The following is a 24,933-nucleotide window of genomic DNA, read 5'->3' as shown; positions in this document are numbered from 1 at the left end:
TGTTTAAGATGCTAAAAAGATTTTGTAAGGTAGATATAGAGAAACTATTTCCTTTTGAAGGAGCCCACAACAAGGGGGCATAATAAAATTACAGCCAGACCATTCAGCAGTGAAATCAGGAAGCCCTTTTTCACACAAAGGCTACTAAAAATCTGGAATTCTCAAAAGTCTGAAATTTTTGTTAGGTAAGGATATCAAAGGATATGGAGCTAAGGTGAGTAAATGGAGTGATCTGGCTGAATGGTAGAACTGGTTCAAGAGGCTGAATGGCCTAATCCTGTTCTTATGAAAGTGCCCCGTAAAGGGCACTCAATCCCATCACAGTTCCAATACTGTGGAAAAAAAACAAAAGTTAAAAGCACACTCTACAACAAGCAAGCTGTGTTACAGGCCTCCTAAGTTGACTGACTAATGCAAGCATTTTGGATCTTTTCATGTTAAGGCAGATGAACATGTTTGAAAATCAATTCCGCTTTTGTGAATTTTTTTGTTCACCAGATTCCATAACAACTTGTCAGGCGTTGCTATATTTCAGAAATGAGCTCTTTATCACGGAATGTTTTAGCTGCTCCATTATAAAGATTTGTTATATAACTACAATCTGGAATCATAGAATGGTTACAGCACACAAGGAGGCCATTTGGCCCATTATGTCTGTGTTGGTGACAGCAACACAGCTAGTCCCACTCCCCTGCCTTTTTCCCCTGTAGCCCTGCAAATCTTTTCTTGTCAAATAACTATCCAATTCCCTTTTGAAAGCCACAATTGAATCCATCTCCATCACAATCTCAGGCAGTGCATTCCAGATCCTAACCACTTGCTGCATAAAGAGGTTTTTCCTCACGTTGCCTTTGGTTTTTTTGCCAATCACTTTAAATCAGTGTCCTCTGGTTCTCGACCCTTCCATCAAAGGAAACAGTTTTTTCCTATCTACTCTGTCCAGATCCCTCAGGATTTTGAACACCTTTATCAAATAGCCTCTCAACCTTCTCTTCTCCAAGAACAACCCCAGCTTCTCCAATCTATCCTTGTAACCCTCAAACCATTCTCATAAATCTTTTCTGCACCCTTTCCAATGCCTTCAAGTTCTTCCTAAAGTCTGGTGCCCAGAATTGGCAGAATTGGGTGCAATACTCCAGTTGAGGCTGAAGCAGTGTTTTATAAAGGTTCATCATAACTTCCTTGTTTTTGCACTCTATGCCTCTATTTATAAAGGCCAGGAACCCACATGCGTTATTAACTGCTTTCTGAACCTGCCCTGCCACCTTCAACGATTTGTGCACATTTACCCCCAGTTCCTGTTTCTGCACTGCCTTTAGAATTGTACCCATTATTTTAATATTGTGCCTTCTCGTTCTTCCTATCAAAATGTATTACTTCATACTTGTCTGCATAAAATTTCATCTGACATATATCCGTCCATTCACCAGCCTATGTCCTCTTGAAGTCTATAACTGCCCTCCTTACAATCCACAATACTTCCAAGTTGTGTGTCATCTGTAAATTTTGTCCTGCACACCCAAGTTTAGGTTATTAATACAGATTTAAGAAAAGCTGTGGTCCTAAAAACCGACCCTGGGAACCTCACTGTATACCTTCCTCCAGTCCGAAAAACAACTGTTCACCACTACTCTCAATTTCCTGTCACTCAACCAACGTCGTATCCATGCTGCCACTGAGCCTTTTATTCCAGGAGCTTCAACTTTGCCGACAAGCCTATTATGTGGCACTTTATCAAATGCCTTTTGGAAGTCCATGTTCACCATCAACCGCATTACCCTCATTAACCCTCTGTTACTTGTTAAACACAATTTACCCTTAATAAATCTGTGCTGGCTTCTATTAATCTACATTTGTCAAAGTGACAACCTGTAAAGGAAAGGAAAAAATTTGCATTTATATAGCACGTTTCACAACATCTGAATGCAGTACAGAGTGTAGTCACTGTTGTGATGTAGGAAAAGCCAAAGCACAGCTAGGTCCCACAAACAAGAATAAAATAAATGACTAAATCATCTGTTTTTTTGTGATGTTGATTGAGGGAATAATTACTTGCCAGTACACTAGGGAGAACTCCCCTGCACTTCTTCGAATCATGCCTTGAGATCTACTTGAGGGAAGACGGTGGTGTAGTGGTAATGTCACTGAACTAGTAATCCAGAGGTCCAAGCTAATGCCCTGGGGACATGGGTTCAAATTCCACTAAGGCAGCTGGTGGAATTTAAATTCAATTAATTAATTTTAAAAATCTGAAATTGAAAGCTTGTCTCAGTAATGAAACTACCACCTGGTTTACTAATGTCCTTTAGGGAAGGAAATCTGCGTCCTTACTTGGTCTGGCCTACATGTGACTCCAAACCAACAGCAATGTGGTTGACTCTTAACTGCCCTCTGAAATGGCCTAGCAAGCCACTCAGTTGTCAAGGGCAATTAGGAAGGGGCAACAAAAATGCTGGCCTTGCCAGCGACGCCCACATCCCATGAAAGATTTTTTTTTAAATTCACCTGAAAGGAGTCTCATCCAAAAGATGGTACCTCCGACCGTGCAGCACTTCCTCAATACTGCACTGAAGTGTCAACCTGAATTTCATGCTCAACTCACTGGCAGGGGTCGTAAACTCTCAATCTTTTGACTGAGAGGTGAGAATGCTACCACTGAGCCAAGGCTTGTCTGTGTGTAAATGTATACTTTGAACATTTTGACTATTTATTTATTTTATCTTGCTGGCTATCTGGATTGCATAAGGGCTCCTGCTCCCATCATTTTCTTGGTGACAGTCCTTCCTTTCCTGCTGTGTCTCACTGAGCTTTTCAATAATCCCACCTGTTCAGGGCCACCTTCCTTGAAGTGGAATTAACACAAATAATCTGCTAGAGAATATCAAGCTGCTCCATCATTCACATCAAAGACACCTGACAGATCCTCCATCTTTTTTGTAAGGGGTGTATATTGTCAATGATGTGATAATGTAATGCAGAAAGCAAACAGTTACATCCAGTTGCTCAGCAAGGAGTAGGGCAGAAAATAGCAGTAGCTATGGAATTCCAAATGCATGTATTTTCTTCAGACACAAACCATTTCAAGTGGTAAATAAGAATTCCTTCTGTTTTAAAGTGCCCTGTGATGTTTTCCTACATTAAATGTGCTATATAAATGCATGTTGTTGTAGTAAATTCAAATTTATTTAGCATTTTACTTCTGCTCTATTTTAGACATTTAGTACAAGGGTATCTTAAATGCAGCTTAACCCACTATACAAAACAGGGCTGCTCTTCAAACAATTGAAATGTTTGTTAATAATTCAGTTTCATGTACTTGAAAATTGTGATGCACTAAAAAACATCTGTCATTCTAATCACCCTAATATTTTAAAGTATAACAATTTTTTTCCAAGTATTTTTAATAAGGAGCCAGTTATTAGTTGAACGTTCTCACATAGAAGGAATTAAAGCAAGAGTTATATTTTTATCTAAAAGGGGGAAAAAAAAAACTTATTTCTAATTTTAAATTCAAAACAAGGTCAAATTGTCACAGAAATTAAAATGTATGGCTGCGTAGTTTTAAAAAAAATTGATTTCTTTTTGGTTACACCAACATCGTGCTTTTCCACGTTAATTCTAGGAGACAACAGTCTGGGAAAACCTGGGTTTGTCACACAAGCCTCTTCACTTCATGTACCGGGACCAGCATCCTTGGCAACTGAATCTATGTTCTGTGGCTCTTGTTAGATCCCACAGGTAGAAGATGGAATATAGTGCATCAGACCTTCCTACATCTCTGCTCCTTAGGGTCTGGCCTGAGCAGCTTGTGCAGACAGACATCAGGCCACAGTATTGAGTTGGATGTTTCCTTGCTCCTCCATCTTTACAAACATCTCGGTTCTGCTTTGGGTGACACTCTATAGCAGGGAACTTAGTTCCCTGTACTTTTGACCAGAATTTTCATGACACAAGCAAACTCTGCTCCAAGGATCCATACAGTTTGGTTTCCAGCTGGAGTCTTTTTGGATGGTTGGAGGTTCATACTCAAGACACTGTGTGGAGAAGAAAGAACAGTGATCATGTTGTCTGAAATCCAAAAACCACAAACACATTAAACTGTTCATCCCAACCTAAGGCATGAATTGCAATCACTATATTCTAACAGACTCCAACACATCATTATCATGTTACAAGATTTTAATGGAAATATTCTTTATAAATGGTCAAAAAACATGAATAAGGCAGTAAAGGAATCTCCAAAAAAATAAGTGCTTAATCACATTCTGTGAATGACTCAAATGAAACAGGAAAGAGATCAATGTTTATACTGGATAAGGACAGTGCTTTGCTACAATAAAAAATGAGGCACGAGCTTGGACTAGCAGAGGGATAGAGTACAGATGGAAGTATTAGTCAGACTCCATCTGCAGTAGTACATGCAACTCTGGTTATCTAAATGATATGGTCAGAAGGATATTATTATTCTCGAGAGGTGTAGATGGCAAGCAGCAAAGGGGGTTCCAGAAAAGGTTAAGCAAGTTGAAGAGAGCAGTCATGGGGATGTAATCGAAAAGTTTAAGATCATGAGGAAAATTTACTAAATGGATCCAGGAAAATTATTTTGTTCAAACACCAGGGAACACAGTTTAAAAACTACCTCAACTACACTTCCTCACACCCTGCCTCCTGTAAGGGCTCCATTCCATTCCCGCAGTTGCTCCCTCTGCGACACATTTGTTCTGATGATGCAGCATTCCACAACAGCGCTTCTGATAGGTCGTCCTTTTTCCTCAACTGAGGATTCCCCCACCCACTGTGGTCGACAGGGCCGTCAACTGTGTCCAGCCCATTTTCCACAATTCTGTCCTCACCCCTTCCCCTCCCTCCCAGAACTGCGACAGGGTTCCCCTTGTCCTCATTTTCCACCCCACCACAGCCTCCACATCCAAAGGATCATCCTCTGCCATTCAACCAGGTCCAGCGTGATGCCACCACCAAACACATCTTCCCCTCCCGTCAGCATTCTGAAGGGACTGTTCCCTGTGTGACACCCCTGTCCACTCCTCCATCACCCCCGAAACCTCGGCCCCTTCCCACACAATTGAAGCAGGTGTAATACGACATCTTTTACCTCTCTCTCTTCACCATCCAAGGCCCCAAATACTCCTTCCAGGTGAAGCAGCGATTTACTTGTACTTCTTTCAATTTACTATATTGTATTCGCTGCTCACAACGTGGTCTCCTCTACGGTGGGGAGACGAAACTCAGATTGGGTGACCGCTTTATGGAACACCTCCACTCTGTTCACAAGCATGACCCCGAGCTTCTGGATGCTTTTAATTTTAATTCACCACCCTGTTCTCACACCCACACTTCTGTTCTCAATCTGCTGCAGTGTTCCAGTGAAGCTCAATGCAAGCTTGAGGAACAGCACCTCATCTTCCGTTTAGGCACTCTACATTGAGTTCAACAAATTCAATGAATGACTGCCACTTTATTTATTTAAAAGATATATAATAAAACGATGTGCCTGTCTGGTTTTCATGTTTTTGGTTTTGGACAGCGCTGTTCATTATTATGCCATTGACACTCTCTCTGGACTAATGCTTTGTCTTTTACTACAACTATTAGCACTCCCTTTGCCTTCTGTTCCGTGACATCTCTATCATTTAATCTCTCCTGCCCTCCACCCAATCACACAGCTTCCCTTCTTCCACCCCTCTCCCCCTTGCTCAAAGCCTATTACATTTCTAACCTTTGCCAGTTCTGATAAAGGGTCACAGATGCTGCCAGACCAGCTGAGTATTTCCAGCACTTTCCGTTTTTATTTCAGATTTCCAGCATCCGCAGAATTTTACTTTTATTTAAGTCTGTAACAGATTTCAGTTATGTCGACAGACTAGAGAGGTTGGGATTGTTCTACTTTGGGGCGGCACAGTGGCGCAGTGGTTAGCACCGCAGCCTCACAGCTCCAGAGACCCGGGTTCAATTCTGGGTACTGCCTGTGCGGAGTTTGCAAGTTCTCCCTGTGTCTGCGTGGGTTTTCGCCGGGTACTCCGGTTTCCTCCCACATCCAAAGACTTGCAGGTGATAGGTAAATTGGCCATTGTAAATTGCCCCTAGTGTAGGGAGGTGATAGGGAATATGGGATTGCCGTAGGGTTAGTATAAATGGGTGGTTGTTGGTCGGCACAGACTCGGTGGGCCGAAGGACCTGTTTCAGTGCTGTATCTCTAAATAAATAATTAAAGCAGAGAAGGTTAAGGGAAGCTTTAATAGGTGTTCAAAATCATGAAAGCTATCGACAGGGTTAATAATTGTTTCCACAGGCAGGACGGTTGGGAACCAGAGGGGAGATGAGGGGATTTTTTTTCATGCAGTAAGTTATGATGATCTGGTCTGCACTGTCTGAAAGAACAGTGGAAGCAAATGTAACAGTGACTTTAAAAGAGAATTGGATACATACTTGAAAAGGAAACATCTGCAGGGCTATAGGGAAAGAGCAGGGGAGTGCGACTAATTAAATAAGTTTTTTCAAAAAGCCAGCACAACAGGCCAAATGGCCTCTTTCTGTGCTGTCTGATTCTATGATTCTAAGTTGGGAGTAAAAGAAAAGTTGTTTGCAGCTATTCCACCTAAAAGAAAAGAACGGAGTTTGGAAATAAGTAATTAAGGAAGGCCATTGAAGCAGACAGTATTCGTGACCTTGAGGCAAAATTTGACGAGTTTCTGGAGAAAAGGAGCTCAAAGGAAAAGGCCGAGGAGGTAAAATTGATCTGCGTGAATGAGATAGATTTTGTACCTTATGGGCTGTCCCTGCGCCTCAAAATTCTAGGCCTTGTGAATCTAAACAGTTATGGCACTGGGCACTCTAACAGTTTATTAAATTGTTGAGTTTAGTATTTCACCTACATTACAGCTGTGGTGACATTCAGTCCACATCCAAAATATTACTTTAGCCTTTTAAAAGAAGAAACTTGTACTAAAAGGTTGAGGTTCAAATCATTGCCCATAAATGTTTTATTTCACTGTGTAGCTTGTTAGAACACATCTAATTTCTCACAATGCAACACTGAACAGAGATCCGATGATAGTAAATATTCTATTGTATAAATCTTTCCCATTTACTATGATCCTTTTAGCAAAATTAATCGAAACAGAGCAATTTCAACTAGAATGCTACATCCATTGACTCAGTTGTCTGAAGTTCAAATAATGACTGACATAAAACAAAATTAGTTAAAGTCAAGAAAAGGCCAGTTTAATGAAACTGATTTCTCCAGTAACCCAACTTCCCATCATAGAATCCAAGTGCATTTTAAACCTTTGAGATTTTTGCCCCAAGACATTGCCCAGTAAGTTGTTCCAAACATCCATCTTTGTTGAAAACTTCATTCCAATATTGGTTTTACATTTAAAGACTTGTATTTATCTCGCACTTTTCATGACTTCAGGACATCCCAAAGTGCTTTTCAGCCAATGAACTACTTTTGAAGTGTAATGTAGGAAAACCAGCAGCCAATTTGCACACATGATCCCACAGTCATGTGATAATGACCAGATAATGTTAAAAAAATGTTGCTTCTTTTCAATAAATGAAACGTTTATGCTCTGATCCTATTCTACTGCTCTTCTTTAAAGCAATATTCTGGAATGATTTTGTGTACACCATTTAATATTGATACACTTCAGTTAGTCCCCTTTTTAAACAGTCGTATTTCTAAAACTGTAGAACTGGTGTTTCTCTAATCTTTCCTCATAGCTCATTCCCTTTAAACTTGGGATCAGTCTTCTTGTTGAATCAAGAATAGAATAAACAGCACTGCGCACTGTTAAACAAAGCCTGTCTGTCTGTCAATTCAGGTGGCTGTAAAAAGATCCCATGGCACTACTCACAGAACAAGAAGTTCTCTTGGGGACCAGTCAACATTCCTCCCATAGCCAAATCAAAAATAAACAGCCTAACTAAACTGGTGTTTCTTCTCATTGAGTGTAAACTGGCTGCTATATCTACCTAGATTACATCACTGACTGCACTTCCAAAGTATTGATTGTGAAGAGCTTTAGGATATTCCAAGGATGCGATCAGAACAAGGGTAGGCTATTCAGCACTTCGATCGTTCAATTATATCGTGGCCAATCTGTATCTCAACTCCATTTACCTGCCTTGATATTCTTAGCCAACAAAAATCTATCGATCTCAGTCTGGAAAGATGCAACTTACAGAGCATCAACAGCATTTTGGTGAGAGAGTCCCAGATTTCTACTACCCTTTACATGAAAAAGTGCTTCCTGATTTCACTCCTGAATGGCATACCTCCTACCAGAAGTTTCTATTTTATCTACCCTATTGAATCCTTTTATCATTTTAAACACCTTGATCAGATCACCCCTTAATCTTCAATACCTAAGGGAATTCAAGCCTAGTTTATGCAATCTGTACTCATGACTTAACTCTTTAATCCTGGTTATGATTCTGGTGTTCCTGCACTGCACCACCGCCAAGACCAATACATCCTTCCTGAGGTGCAGTAACCAGATAAAAAGGTGCGCTATAACTGCAAATTCTATCAAACATATGATGCAACAAATGTCAATTCTCCAAATGGTTAAGAAATACAGTTCACGCAATATTCAATAACTGATCAGAACTTTGGAAAGAACAACTGCATATTGCTAAACTAGATGTATTTTCCCACTCAGAGATGATATTAACTTTGTGCTACTCTAACAATGCATATAGTTAATAAGTCATTTGAATCATACAAAAAGGACACGTATTCCATATACTATCTTGGGAGGGGTTGGTAGGGGAAAAAGAGCAGGAAGCATTAACTGGACATTTGATGAGGTACATTTAACCCTGTGTTTAAATACAAGGAAAAATATTTAATTGGCTTATATAAGCCAATGATTTTTTTTCACTAAACAAAGCTCTCAACTTTAGACACAGACGAGTATCTATCCAATATTCTCAAAAAATGGAGCATACACTATTCAAAGTCTTGAACTTGAATGGGTCTGGTTTTTAGAAAGAAACCTCCTCAGAATACAAGACTTCCAGCAGGTTGGAATTTACATAGTAAAAGGACATACTATTCAACTTTAAAGAGGCATAAAGATATAAAATATGGTACAGACTGTTGTTTCGATAGTTGGAAATGGCAGAAACTGCCTTTTTTCTGGCCAAACTGTTGCCACATGGAAGCTGTACAAGCTAATCATAACTACGGACGTTGATCCTTGTTCAAACATTGGTGCAGGAATAACATCAACACATCCCTCTGAAGTCTTATTAGGTTGGCTGGGATCCTATGAGGTACTGAGCACATCTGAAAATAATGGCACTACCAATCATGGTTCTGAGAACCTGACTTTGCTTTGTTCATTATAATTTATTTACACACAGAAGTCAATATAACTTTTTCTGCTCACCGGCTAAACAATGCCCATACCCACAACTCAGCCATGTTATCCTATATATTTTATCAAAAAGGAAAGATGTTCGGAGCCACTTTATAATACGGAGTTTAATACTGGAAAGGCCAAAAGTATCTAATATGGCTCCTGCCAAAAACTTTGCTCCCTCTCCACTGTCTCCATTCTGTTCCCTTACTGTTAACTCAGGTTGAATCAAGAGTTGACAAAAGTCCTTATTCTATCCATCACCAAAAAACTGCTTACTTCCATCACCAACATCCATTCCTAACTTGTCCCCATTGCTGCCTAAACTCTATCCACACTTTCATCAAACTCCAACTCTTTACTTGTTGGCCTTCTAAATGCTACCAAATCAAATTAATGTAAAACTGTGCTACCCATATGCTACTCTGCACTAAGTCCCGCTCACCCATCCTCATTTCTTACTGACCTACAATAGCTCCCTGTCCCCTAAAAATAAAAGTTATTATGCATGTCCTCATCTACAAATCTCTCCAAAGGGCTAGCTATGTCCTACTTCAGCCTCCTCCTGAAGTCCCCAGCATCACAGATGGCAATGTTCAGCCAATTCGATTCATTCCACCGTTTATCAAGAAATGACAGAAGGCACTGGATACTGCAAAGGCTATGGGCCCTGACAACATTCTGGCAATAGTACTGAAGACCTGTGCTCCAGAACTTGCCATGCCCCTAGCCAAGCTGTTCCAGTACAGCTACAAAACTGGCATCTACCCGGCAAAGTGGAAATTGCCCAGGTATGTCCTGTACACAAAAAGCAGGACAAATCCAACACAGCCAATTACCGTCCCATCAGTCTACTCTCAATCATCAGTAAAATGACGGAATGTGTCGTCAACAGTGCCATCAAGCAGCACTTGCTGAGCAATAACCTGCTTAGTGACGCTCGGTTTGGGTTCGGCCAGCTCCTGATCTCATAACAGCCTTGGTTCAAACATAGACAAAAGAACTGAACTCAAGAGGTGGGGTGAGAGTGACTGCCCATGACATCAAGACAGCATTTGACCAAGTATGGCATCAAGGAGCCCTAGCAAAACTGGAGTCAATGGGAATCAGAGAAAAAACACTTCGCTGGTTGGAGTCATACCTAGCAGAAAGGACAATGGTTGTGGTTGTAGGAGGTCAATCATCTCAGCTCCAGGACATCAATGCAGGAGTTCCTCAGGGTAGTGTCCTAGGCCTAACCATCTCCAGCTGCTGCATCAAGGACCTTGGTCAATCAAAGGTCAGAAGTGGGGATGTTCACTGATGTTTGGACTATGTTCAGCACCATTCGCGATCCCTCAAATACTGAAGCAGTCCGTGTAGAAATGCAGCAAGGACAATATCTTGGCTTGGGCTAATAAGTGGCAAGTAATGTTCACGCCATACAGGTGCCAAGCAATGACACCTATCTCAAACAAGAATCTAACCATCTCTCCTTGACATTCAATGGCATTACGATCACTAAATCCCCCACTAACATCCTGGGGGTTACCATTGACCAGAAACGGAACTGGATTAGCCATATAAATACGGTGGCTACAAGAGCAGGTCAGAGGCTAGGAATCCTGCCAGGAGTAATTCACCTCCTGACTCCTCCAATCCTGTCCACCATCTACAAGGCACAGGTCAGGAGTGTGATGGAATACTCTCCACTTGCCTAGATGGGTGCAGCTCCAACAACACTCAAGCTCAACACCATCCAGGACAAAGCAGCCTGCTTGATTGTGGATGGGGTGCCAATCATTCACTCCATCTACCACTGACACACAATGGCAGCAGTGTGTATCATCTACAAGATGCATTGCAGCAATGCAACAAGGCTCCTTAGACAGCACCTTCCAAACACGCGACCTCTACCACCGAGAAGGACAAGGGCAGCAAATACATGGGAACACCACCACCTGTACGTTCCTCTCTAAGTCACACACCATCCTGACTTGGAACTATATCACCGTTCCTTCACTGTTGCTGTCAAAATCCTGGAACTCCCTTCCTAACCGCACTGTGGGTGTACCTACCTCACACGGACTGCAGCGGTTCAAGAAGGCGGCTCACCACCACCTTCTCAAGGGCAATTAGGGATGGGCAATAAATGCTGTTGTAGCCAGCAATACCCACATACCATGAATGAATAAAAAACTTCTGCAAACTCCCTCAGTTGTTCATCTCTTCCAGTCATCTGGCTCCGCCCTTTTGTGCATCCACTTTCCATCTGTCTCTAAAAGCCTCCATACAGCCTATCCCTTTGACCAAGCTTTCATCACCTTTCCTCACAAAGATTAGAGGGCTTGTTTTTTTCTCTGAAATGCCATGGGAGATTCTTCTATAATCACAGTTGCTGCACAAATGCAAGTTGGTGTTGTTGGATATAAAAACATCATTTCCAACAACTTCATCAATATGCACATGAGGCCACAGCAGGAAGAATCTGCTTGGCACAACTATGCCCTTGCACATATACTAACCACCAGACTACAATATAGGTGCAGTATGCTAAGCTAGTGCTCTAGCTTTTTGAAACTATTTCCACAGGCACTCAGGACTACACAAGTATCTCAAGGAAACATATTCCAGAGTTTGAAGCAAGACTAGTCCTACTATGGATCACAGTCACATCCATCACTTTGGTTATTGTTGGCCAACGACACTAATGAATGTAACATAATTGAATTACTTTCGCCAAAACTACAATATAGTTGTTACTTCCCAAGATGATTAGGATCAGGAGGAGGCCATTCAGCCCTTCAAGCCTGTTCTGCCCTTCATCCAGATCACAGATAATCTATACCTCAACACCAAATCCCTCGATATGTTTATCAACCTCAGCCACGAAAGATCCAATTTTAAAAAAAAAATTAATTCATGGGATGTGGGCATCGCTGGCTAGGACAGCATTTATTGCCCATCCCTAATAGTCCTCGAGAAGACGGTGGTGAGCTGCCTTCTTGAACCACTGCAGTCCATGTGGGGTAGGTACACCCACAGTGCTGTTAGGAAGGGAGTTCCAGGATTTTGACCCAGCGACAGTGAAATAATGGCGATATACTTCCAAGTCAGGATGATGTGTGGCTTGGGATGGGAATGTGCAAGTAGTGGTGTTCCCATGCATCTGCTGCCCATGTCCTTCTAGGTGGTAGAGGTCACAGGTTTGGAAGGTGCTATCTAAGGAGCCTTGGTGCATTGCTGCAGTGCATCTTGTAGATGGTACACACTGCTGCCACTGTGCATCGGTGATGGATGGGGTGAATGTTTGTGGATGGGGTGCCAATCAAGCGGGTTACTTTGTCCTGGAGGGTGTTGAGCTTCTTGAGTGTTGTTGGAGCTGCACCCATCCAGGCAAGTGGACAGTATTCTATCACACTCCTAATTTGTGCCTTGTAGATGGTGGACAGGTTTTGAGGAGTCAGGAGGCGAGTTACTCCTGGCAGGATTCCTAGCTTCTGACTTGCTCTCGTAGCCATCGTATTTATATGGCTACTCCAGTTCAGTTTCTGGTCAATGGTAACCCCGAGGATGTTGATAGTGGAGGATTCAGCAATGGTAATGTCATTGAATGTCAAGGAGAGATGGTTAGATTCTCTCTTGTTGGAGACGGTCATTGTCTGGCACTTGTGTGGAGCGAATGTTACTTGTCACTTGTCAGCCCAAGCCTGGATATTGTCCAGGTTTTGCTGCATTTCTACACGGACTGCTTCAGTATCTGAGGATTTGCGAATGGTGCTGAACATTGCGCAATCATCAGAGAACATCCCCTCCCCACTTCTGACCTTATGATGGCAGGAAGGTCATTGATGAAGCAACTGAAGATGGTTGGGCCTAAGACACCACCCTGAGAAAGTCCTACACTAACGTCCTGGAGCTCAGATGATTGACCTCCAACAAGCACAACCATCTTCTTTTGTGCTACCTATGACTCTAACCAGCAGAGTGTTTTCCCTCTGATTCCCACTAACTCCAGTTTTGCTGGGGCTCCTTGATGCCATACTCGGTCAAATGCTGCCTTGATGTCAAAGGCAGTCACTCTCACCTCACTTCCAATATTCCCAGCGTCCACAGTGTTTCTGTGGGGAAGAGAAAGTTCCAAATTTCTACTACCCTTTGAGGGGGAAAAGTGCTTTCCAATTTTGCTCCTAAATGGCCTGACACCAATTTTAAGATTATATCCCCTTGTTCTTGATTCCCACACCACAGGATATATTTTCTCCGCATCTACTTTATCAAATCCTTTTAATATTTTAAAAACACCTTAAGTCAGATCTCAATCTCCTATACTCACAGTAATACAAGCCAAGTTTAGGCAACCTGTCTCCATAATTTTACCCTCTAAACCCTAGTATCAATTAACAAGTTAGACTATCCCAGACAGCACAATTCAGGCATCTTTCAATGAAGGAAGTTGACTAAGATGCAATCTGGCAACAGCAGCCATTGTGACTCAAAGTAAGAAGTCAATAAAGCCTACTCACACTATCAGCTGCTACACCATAGAAAAATTCTATGTTTCTAGCTGAATGGCATTTAAAAACATACCAGCATTGTTCAAAAACTAAATTCCAGAAAATACCTCTCTACAAATCACCTTTTTGTCAAGGCTTGCTGACTCCACGATACTCTACCCAAGACAATCTTGCAGTTGCTTCACAATGGTAACGTGCCATTAAGATTGGACATTGCAAAGGAACCCCACTACTGAAGGCCATCAACATTTCTGAGCATCACTTTACATTGAAAAGAAGGGGCGGTGCACCTGCCTGACATGCACTTGGGCTGGTTTTACACTGTGGATAAAAGCCAAACTCTATTTAATTTTATTTTCATGTATGTTGGCCAATGAGAACAATCATGTTTGTATTGGACTTTAAAGGCCACTTTAAAATTGCTCTGCAGCTGTATGACACCCGTCAATAACAAATGATCAATACTTAATCAGATGATAATGGCAACATATTTGTGCAGTAGCGGGGCAGTGTTAAGTACAATGGATACCATCCAGTCTTCATACAATGAAGGGAAGCAACTTCAGAAACATGAGTGGGTGGAACAGTGTGTGCTATGTCAGTGTTCACCAGCTGTGTAAACACATAGTACTAAACCAGGATCTACAAGGTTTTCCAATTGTAGAACTGCTAATTGATTTAAAATGGAGTGAAAACATGGTCATAAAAGGAAGGGAAATTAAATAAATAATGGCAGCAACCCGGGTTACATTTATTTGCAATCACAGAGGAATATCAGTGTTGCTTGGAATGATTCAGTTGGAGCAAAAAGGATCGGAACTGTGGCACTCCATTCACCGAGTTCCCCAAGCCAATTATGCTGCTACAGGGAAGTACCCAGTAAAAAGCCAGACACTTCCCTATGCCAAAGGAAGGGAAAAAAAAGAGGAATAATAATTCCTGAGCCACATTCACATGCTTCCTACTGGCCAGTTTGAGGAACAGAAGAGTAGGTAGTATTTTAAAACGTAAAGAGCAATTATGAGGACATGAAAGGAGAGCTAGCTAAAGTGAACTGGCAATTAGCTTAAAGGATAGGTCAATAGAGATGCAATGGCAGACATTTAAGGGGATATTTCAGAATACACAATTAGATACATTCCAACGAGGAAGAAAAATTCCAAGAGGAGGACCCACCATCTGGGCTTAACTAAAAAAGTTAAAAGATAGTATCGAACTTAAAGAAAAAGCATATAATTGTGCAAAGATGGGTGGCAGGTCAGAAGATTGGACAGAATATAAAAAACAGCAAAGAATGACTAAAAAGGTTAATAAGGAGGGAAAAATTAGAGTACGAGAGAAAGCGAGCTAAAAATATAAAAACAGATTGCAAGAGTTTCTATAGATATTTAAAAATGAAGAGTTAACAAAGTGAGCATTGGTCCTATAGAAAGTGAATCTGGGGAATTAATAATGGAAAATAAGGAGATGGCAGATGAATTGAACAGATATTTTGCATCGGTTTTCACTATAGAGGATACAAGTAACATCCCATAAATAGCTGTAAGTCAGGAAATGGAAGGGAGGGAGGAACTCAAGAAAAATTACAATAACTAGGGAAGTGGTATTGAACAAATTGTTGAAGCTGTAGGCTGACAAGTCCCCGGGTTATGATGGACTTCATCCTAGGGTCTGAAAAGAAGTGGCTAGCGAGATAGTTGAATAGTTGGTTTTAATTTTCTAAAATTTTCTAGATTCAGGGAAGATTCCATTAGATTGGAAAATAGCCAATGTAACTCCGTTATTCAAAAAGGGAAACAGAAAGCAGGAAACTACAGGCTAGTTAGCTTAACATTTGTCATTGGGAAAATGTTAGAAGCTATTGTTAAAGACATTACAGCAGGGCACAAAGAAAAATTTAAGGTAATCAGGCAGAGTCAACATAGTTTTGTGAAAGGGAAATCATGTCTAACCAATTTATTGGAGTTCTTTGAAGTAGTAACATTTGCTGTGGATAAAGGGGAAATCGCTGGATGTACTGTACTTAGATTTCCAGAAGATATTTGATAAGGTGCCACACCAAAGGTTATTGCAGAAAATAAAAGCTCATAGTGTAGGGGGTAACATACTGGCAAGGATTGAAGATTGGCTAGCTAACAGGAAGCATAAATGGGTCATTTTCTGGTTGGCAAGATGCAACATGCAGTGCCTCAACTTTTTACAATTTATATGAATGACTTGGATAAAGTGACTGAAGGTATGGTTGCTAAATTTTCTGATGACACAAAGATAGGTAGGAAAGTAAGTTGTGAAGAGGACATAAGGAGGCTACAAAGGCAGTATAGATAGATTAAGTGAGTGGGCAAAGATCTTGCAAATGGAGCATAAATGTGGAAAAATGTGAAGTTGTCTATTTTGGCAAGAAGAATAAAAAAAGCATATTATCTAAATGGTGAGAGATCACAGAGCTCAGAGATGCAGAGGGATCTGGGTGTCATGGTGCATGAATCGCAAAAGGTTAGTATGCAGGTACAGCAAGTAATTAGGAAAGCTATTGGAATGTTATTGTTTATTGCAAGGAGAAATGAATACAAAAGTAGGGAGGTATGCTTCAGTTATATAGGGCATTGGTGAGATCACATCTGGAGTACTGTGTACAGTATTGGCCATCTTATTTAAGTAAAGATGTAAATGTGTTGGAAGCAATTCAGCATAGCTTTACTAGACTAATACCTGGAATAGTTGGGTCGTCCTATGAGGAAAGATTCGACAGGCGAAGGTGGAACTTAGAACAGCAAGAGGTGACTTGATTGAAACATATAAGATACCGAGGGGTCTTGACAGGGTGGATATAGAAAGGATGTTTCCTCTTGTGGGATAATCTAGAACTAGAGGTCACTATTTAAACATAAAGGGTCGCCCATTGAAGACAGAGAATAGGGGAATATTTTCTGAAAGGGTTGTGAGTCTTTCGAATTCTCTTCCTCAAAAGGTGGTGGTAGCAGAGTCTTTTAAATATTTTTAAGGTAGATAAATTCTTGATAAGCAAGGGAGTGAAAGGTTATGGGGGGTAGGCGGGAATGTGGAATTGAGGTTACAATCAGATCAGCCATGATCTTATTGAATGGCGGAGCAGGCTCAAGGGGCCGAGTGGCCTACTCTTGCTCCTAGTTCGCATGTTTGTATGGCTGATTTAAAGATGGAGGAGGAGATCTGGGAGCAGATCACCTCCTCACTCTCTTGGGAAAAGGCATATAAAAAAAAAGTGTGCATCAAAGTCACTAAAAGGAGAATATAATCACATTGAAATTTTGCCCATACCTTTAGACCAAATCTCATTTGTCTTGCATCAATAACCACCCCCCCCCCCCCCCCCCCCCGCACCCCTTTGGCACATATTATGGCTTATACCCATTTAGGAAATAATTGCTAGTTATTTTAGATTCACAGGTTGTACATTAATTATGATAAACCAAATACACTTGCCTCATGAGATCAATGATCTTCACTTCTCCAGCCACTAGGAGCAGATCTTGAATCACGCCCATGGGAGAGGAGGAAGCAAGAGATGGCAAAAATCTCCCTCTTGACTAGTGTTGAGGGTAGGCTGTGGATACCGACCCTCCCCGAATCCGTGTTCAGCTATGTAATCCCTAAAAAAGTAAAGCAAACTTTAGTTTCCATCCTGTGTTTAAAAAAAATGTAAATACACAATATAACTATTGCAGCATACTTACATTGACCATCAGTTGACTGTTCTTCATCCTGAGTGCATATGAGCTATTGGTTCAACTCTGCATCTCAAGATTGAAGTGCAGTGTCATCTTGCCAGCATTTAGTGATAAGCAACCTTGGTTCACTTTATCTTCCTCCTCCAATGTTGGTTTAAACATCTTTAATCTTCCTTGCTTGCCACCACAATGGCCTTCGGTCAGTGCTTCTAGTGCTGGATGGTATATCCAACTTTTTGCACTGCTGACTCATCAGGTTCCTCCACCATTCCTATGATGACAGACAGGCACTGGTCTCCTCATTACTAAGATGACTAAGAATTCATCGTGCCAGGCTGTCTTTCATGAGTGTGGAAGAAAATGTATGCAAGTTAAAGAATCCTGCCATCAGCTGAACTCTAGTGAAAAAGTATCACCGTTTAAGTGGCTAGTAATGATGCGGAAAAAGGAAGGTTCAAATCGGTCAACACCGGGTGTTCACATGTTTTGCCAAATGACTAAAGACTGGCTACAATATGGCACAGACAAAACCAGCGTTAAATTCCACCTGCTAGTTTATCACCTAACTTAAGGGCATATTTCAGAACACACTCCCTGACCTGAGCATCCGACCAGTGAAGGGGATATTGCTTCATCGCACAGCCCACTTTCACTTTTAGAATTTCAATTCTAATATTTAAATCCTCTTCATAGAAGAATTATCTCAATGTTAACTTAGTGAGTTTAAATTTACAATAAAAATAACATTTTGGTTGAGCTCATAGGAACTGCGAGACAAAAAAGACCAAGGGCCTTTCTACCATCCAGGCCGTCACATGATACAATGATAATGGAGTGGTTGATTAATCATAGAACTTAATTTCTATCTGGAGGCACAATGTGCGCATTTGTAGATGATATCGAGATCTGAGAGAGTGTCAAGACTGTACAGTATGCTGGACTGTTTCACCAGGATCTTACTGTGTCAGGAGTCTGGGCTCATGACTGACGAATGATGTTTAATTTGGTTAACTGGAATGTTATGTATGTGGGCAGCTCAACATGACTACACCCATAAGGAAAATCAGTAAAGAAAGTGGAGAAAGAAGGAGATCTGTACATCTCTAAAGGCACATGAGCAATACCCTGAAGCAATGGCTCGAGCAAATAATGGGTTGGGGTGCATTCATAGGACAACTGAAGAGGAGAGGCGGTGGCATAGTGGTATTATCACTGGACTAGTAACCCAGAGACCCAGGGTACTGATCTGGAGACATGGGTTCAAATCCCACCACAGCAGAAGGTGGAATTTGAATTTAATTAATAAAAAAATCTGGAATTAAAAGCTAGTCGAATGATGGCCATGAAACCATTGTCAATTGTTGTAAAAACCCATCTGGTTCACTAATGTCCTTTAGGGAAGGAAATCTGCTGTCCTTACCTGGTCTGGCCCACATGTGACTCCAGACCCACAGCAATGTGGTTAACTCTTACATGCCCTAGCAAGCCACTCAGTTGTACTTAACCGCTACGAAGTCAATAAAAAAGAATGAAACCGGTTGGACCACCCGGCATCGACCTAGGCACCGGAAATGACAACGGCAAACCCAGCCCTGTCGACCCTGCAAAGTCCTCCTTACTAACATCTGCAGGCTTGTGCCAAAGTTGGGAGAGCTGTCCCACAGACTAGTCAAGCAACAGCCTGACATAGTCATACTCACGGAATCATAGCTTACAATGTCCCAGACACTGCAATCACTATCCCTGGATATGTCCTGTCCCACCAGCAGGACAGACCCAGCAGAGGTGGCGGGACAGTAGTCTACACTAGGGAGGGAGTTGCCCTGGGAGTCCTCAACACCGACTCCGGAACCCATGAAGTCTCATGGCATCAAGTCAAACATGGGCAAGGTAACCTCCTACTGATTACCACCTACTGCCCTCCCTCAGCTGATCAGTCAGTACTCCATGTTGAACAGCACTTGGAGGAAGCACTGAGGGTGGCAAGGGCACAAAATGTCCTCTGGGTGGGGGACTTCAATGTCCATCACCAAGAGTGGTTCGGTAGCAACACTACTGACCGAGCTGGCTGAGTACTAAAGGACATATCTGCTAGACTGGGACTGCGGCAGGTGGTGGGGGAAACCAACACGAGGGAAAAACGTACTTGACCTTGTCCTCACCAATCTGCCTGCCGCAGATGCTTCTGTCCATGACTGTATTGGTAGGAGTGACCTTGTGGAGACGAAGTCCCGCCTTCACATTAAGGGATACCGTCCATCGTGTTGTGTGGCACTATCACCGTGCTAAATGGGATAGATTTCCAACAGATCTAGCAATGCAAAACTGGGCATCCATGAGGCGCTGTGGGCCACCAGCAGCAGAATTGTACTCAACCACAATCTGTAACCTCATGGCCCAACATATCCCCCACTCTACCATTACCATCAAGCCAGGAGACCAACCCTGGTTCAATGAACAGTGCAGGAGGGCATGCCAGGGGCAGCACCAGGCATATCTCAAAATGAGGTGTCAACCTGGTAAAACTACAACCCGGGACTACCTGCATGCCAAACTGCATAAGCAGCATGCAATAGACAGAGCTAAGCAATCCCATAACCAATGGATCAGATCTAAGCTCTGCAGTCCTGCCACATCCAGTCATGAATGGTGGTGGACACTTAAACAAATAACTGGAAGAGGTGGCTCCACAAATATCCCCATCCTCAATGATGGGGGAGCCCAGCACATCAGTGCGAAAGATAGGGCAGAAGCATTTTCAACAATCTTCAGTCAGAAGTGCCACGCTGATGATCCATCTCGGCCACCTCCCCCACCTCGCTCCCCCCCCCCCCCGAAGTCCCCAGCATTACAGATGTCAGACTTCAGCCAATTCGATTCACTCCGCGTGATATCAAGAAACGACTGAAGGCACTGGATACTGCAAAGGCTATAGGTCCTGACAATATTCTGGCAATAGTGCTGAAGACCTGTGCTCCAGAACTTGCCACACCCCGAGCCAAGCTGTTCCAGTATAGCTACAACACAGGCATCTACCCGGCAATGTGGAAAATTGCCCAGGTATGTCCTGTACACAAAAAGCAGGACATGTCCAACCTGGCCAATTACTGCCCCATCAGCCTACTCTCAGTCATCAGTAAAGTGATGGAAGGTGTCATCAACAGTGCCATCAAGCAGCACTTGCTTAGCAATAACCTGCTCAGTGATGCTCAATTTGGTTTCCGCCAGGGCCACTCAGCTCCTGACCTCATTACAGCCTTGGTTCAAACATGGACAAAAGGGCTGAACTCCAGAGGTGAGGTGAGAGTGACTGCCCTTGACATCAAGGCAGTATTTGACCGAGTATGGCACCAAGGAGCCCGAGCAAAACTGGAGTCAATGGGAATCAGGGGGAAAACACTCTGCTGGCTGCAGTCATACCCAGCACAAAGAAAGATGGCTGTGGGTTGTTGGCTGTCAATCATCTGAGCTCCAGGACAAGTTCTGGAGCTGCAAGAGTTCCTCAGGGTAGTCCTAGGCCCAACCATCTTCAGCTGCTTCATCAATGACCTTCCTTCAATCGTAAGGTCAGAAGTGGGGATGTTCTCTGATGATTGCACATTGTTCAGCACCATTCGCAACTCCTCAAATACTGAAGCAGTCCGTGTAGAAATGCAGCAAGACCTGGACAATATCCAGGCTTGGGCTGATAAGTGGCAAGTAACATTTGCGTCACACAAGTGCCAGGCAATGACCATCTCCAACAAGAGAGAATCTAACCAACTCCCCTTGACATTCAATGGCATTACCATCGCTGAATCCCCCACTATCAACATCCTAGGGGCTACCATTGACCAGAAACTGAACTGGAATAGCCATATAAATACCGTGGGTACAAGAGCAGGTCAGAGGCTAGGAATCCTGTGGCGAGTAACTCACCTCCTGACTCCCCAATGCCTGTCCACCATCTACAAGGCACAAGTCAGGAGTGTGATGCAATATTCTCCACTTGCCTGGATGGGTGCAGCTCCAACAACACTCAAGAAGCTCGACACCATCCAGAACAAAGCAGCCCACTTGATTGACACCCTATCCACAAACATTCACTCCCTCCACCACCGATGCACAGTAGCAGCAGTGTGTACCATCTACAAGATGCACTGCAGCAACGCACCAAGGCTCCTTCGACAGCAGCTTCCAAACCCGTGACCTCTACCACCTCAAAGGCCAAGAGCAGCAGATGCATGGGAACATCACCACCTGCAAGTTTCCGTCCAAGTCACACGCCATCCTGACTTGGAACTATATCGCCGTTCCTTCACTGTCGCTGGGTCAAAATCCTGGGACGCCCTTCCTAACAGCACTGTGGGTGTCCCTACCCCACATGGGCTGCAGCAGTTCAAGAAGACAGCTCACCACCACCTTTCAAAGGCAATTAGGGATGGGCAATAAATGCTGGAAAAGCCAGTGACGCCCACATCCCATGAATGAGTAAAAAAAAAACATACTATTTTGTCCTTACAAGACTTTGGTCAAGCCTCACTTGGCATACCGTGTCCAGTTTTGGTCTCTTCACATGGTGACTATGGAAAAGGTGCAGAGGAGAGCCACTAGACTAATGCTCAGTATAAAGCATCTTAGTTATCAAGATAGACAGACAGCTGGGATTCTACACTTTACAGAAGCGTAGACTTATGGGTGTTCTGATTGAGGTCTGCAAGATGATGAAGGGAATAGATTGTGTTCCAGTTGACAGAGTATCAGGGTTACAATATTAAGTTGTGTATAGCCAGATGTCAGGAGGTGACTCTTTTCCCAGAGAATAGTGGACCTCTGGAACCCCTATTATCCTGTGTGGTGGGTAGCAATTCGCTGAATTCCTTCAGCCGAGAGCTGGACCTCTTCCTGGTTGGGGATCTCATTAACTCTTCAAAAAAGGTAGGTAGGTACTTTAGGGAATTCAGAGCCAGAGTGACCTCCCGGACAGGTTTTCATCACTCAGATGGGTCAGAGGAACCCCACCCACCCACCCCACCCCACAAATTGTTTGTATCTTCATAATTCGTCTATAACAGACCCAGACAGAAAGAAAACCCCAGTTTTGGAGAGCATTGGGAACCATAGGTCCAAAGTCACCTGTTCCTCCCAAGCATCTACCTCTAAAATTGCGACGATACAATAAAACTCAACAATGGAAATCACATCTGCTGTAGGTTTTGCATTTTGTCAAGTGGCTCAGTAGATTAATGCATCATTTGGTGTGGTCCTAGCCATACAGGAAGTCTCCCGGGTTAGGTCGGTGTTGTCTCAGCTAATATCAACTAAGGCATTTATAAAAAGATTTCAGAATCTTCAACTTCGGGATTTTTTTTGCAGGGGGTGGGGAGGGAGACGAAAAAAATATATAGAAAGATCAGCAATGATCCCTGCTGCATACGTGTGGATGTTATATAACAACATGGTCAAGCTCAGCTACAAGAGCCACATGGTCAATCAACCCTCCAATATTTATTGACTGGGTCTCTACATGAGAAATGGTGATACAATGAGGTACTGAGCTGGCAGAATGTGTGGAATGGGAGTCCAGCATGAGCGGCTTCTTTTTGGAAAAGGAGAGATAATAAAGCAAGAGAATCAAGAAGGATGAAGGAAAAGCTCATCAATCTAGCATTGCAGATAACTTAGTGCATATGCATCAGGGCGTTTACCTCAGACAGTAAGAATGATCAAGAACACAGTTGTCATGTATACCTAGATACTCTCAAATTTTTAGTCTTGCTCAGCCAGCTGCAGTTTCCTTCCCTGTATGTGAAAATCATGAAGTAAGGATTTTTTTTTTTAAAAAACAGAGCTTGTTCATGGCTTTGTTGTGTATAGTACCTCTTAACCGCTTTAGCTCTCCATTGATATTCTCGGTTTGTTTCTGCTCCTGTCAGAGGTGCAGATGGTGGTGAAAGTCCTGGTAAACCACGGCTCAACAGCTGAACATGTGAATATTCACTCCTCAAATTAGCATAACATTGGTGCAGCATGTTCTTGCCCAATTTGTATCAAAGGTTGCATAGAAGAGTAATACTGCCACTACCAAAACTGTGGCCAGGATTTTATCCTGGTGACAGGGGGTCTTGACGTCTGGGAAAAGAGATACCAAGAACGCCGCGTCGCCTCTTCTCCAGAAGCCCCGCGAAATCTAGTGCCAATCAGGCACTTAAGTGGACAGCGGCGAGCCTTCCACAGGACCTTTTCGACAGAGGTCCTGCCCTTGGAGAGCTGCCAGCCAATCAGAGGCCAGCAGCTCTTCCACTGAGCAGCACCACTCAGAGGTGGTGGTGGCTGCTGCTGGAGGAGCACCTTCCAGAGGTCCAGGAGCGGCGCTGCACCCAGGCCATTGGTAGGTCAGGGCGGGAGTGGGTGTTGCTCGTAAAGGCAGGTGGGTAGCTCTCAACAGACCACATCCTGCCCCCTTCCTGATGCTGGGTAAAGGCCAGCCCAAGTCCTTTCACTTTTTCCTCGTGCCTGACCATTAGTTAGCCTAGCTTCCATTTTTCACTTTGTTGCTTATCTGCACAGTTAAAAAAACTGTAACTAAACAACCTTTCAAGCCCAAAAAGCACATTAACATTGGAGCCACGTATCGGAGCTGATGATAGAGTGTACCCAACGTGGCCCGACCCAAGCCCGAATGCCGGACCCGGAAGAGCGACCCAACACGTCGTCTGATCCCGACATGTTCAGACCCTGTGCATTTTAACAAGGAACTCCCCCCTCCTCCCCGCCACCGGAAAGCAGCCCCATTCGCAGGCCTTCCCATCCCAGAATAAATTTTGGCAGAGGTGGGATGGTGGCAGGAACCCCCACCACCATCCCATCCAATTTTATGCTCTCCCTGCCTCCAAACCCACCATGGGGGAAGAGCATAAAATTCCCCCTGTCTCCAGCTTATTTATGGGTCCCATAACTTTAGAATTATACAGAACCTTCATGAGGTGAGATTCTCTGCTACCGTTTTAAGATTTAAATGTTGAGAGAGCATCTAAAACACTGTTCAGAACACATACCCCGACCTTAATAACCAACATCCAACTAATGAAGGGGATATTGCATCATTGCACAGCCCCACATTCACTTTTAAGATTTTATCTTTTAAGATCTTGTCCATTACAAGATTTTCTCAAAATATGAAGGTTATTTGATCCAAACATACTACAAAGATGTTGAGTTTCCCACCTCTAAAATGGCAACAATACAACAATGAAACAGGACAGTGGGACTCAATGTCTGAATTGAAATTTATATCTGGAGATATAAAAGTGGTGTATTTTTATTTTACATATTAGGAAATAGTGTCTACTGATACTTCAA

General features: G+C 42.9%; 1 protein-coding gene across 9 annotated transcripts in view; it reads right to left on the bottom strand.

Annotated features, from left to right (window-relative positions):
• The window catches only part of trim13 (tripartite motif containing 13), a 35,584-nt gene that overhangs the window by 9,699 nt on the left and 952 nt on the right, over positions 1-24,933 (bottom strand). For 4 of the 9 annotated variants that reach the window (XM_068040315.1, XM_068040316.1, XM_068040317.1 and 1 more), the window contains exons 2-3: positions 17,348-17,514; positions 3,597-4,034 (exon numbers count right to left, since the gene is read on the bottom strand). The exons of 3 other annotated variants lie outside the window; for them this stretch is intronic. The gene's annotated coding sequence lies outside the window, so the exon portion shown is untranslated. The remainder of the gene's footprint in view (positions 1-3,596; positions 4,035-17,347; positions 17,515-24,933) is intronic. 2 more of the 9 variants (XM_068040319.1, XM_068040320.1) reach the window with 2 other exon arrangements.

Source organism: Heterodontus francisci, chromosome 10, assembly GCF_036365525.1.
Source record: "Heterodontus francisci isolate sHetFra1 chromosome 10, sHetFra1.hap1, whole genome shotgun sequence".
NCBI lineage: Eukaryota > Metazoa > Chordata > Chondrichthyes > Heterodontiformes > Heterodontidae > Heterodontus > Heterodontus francisci.
Note: the sequence above shows the minus strand (reverse complement) of the source record. Positions and strands in the feature narration are given on the sequence as shown.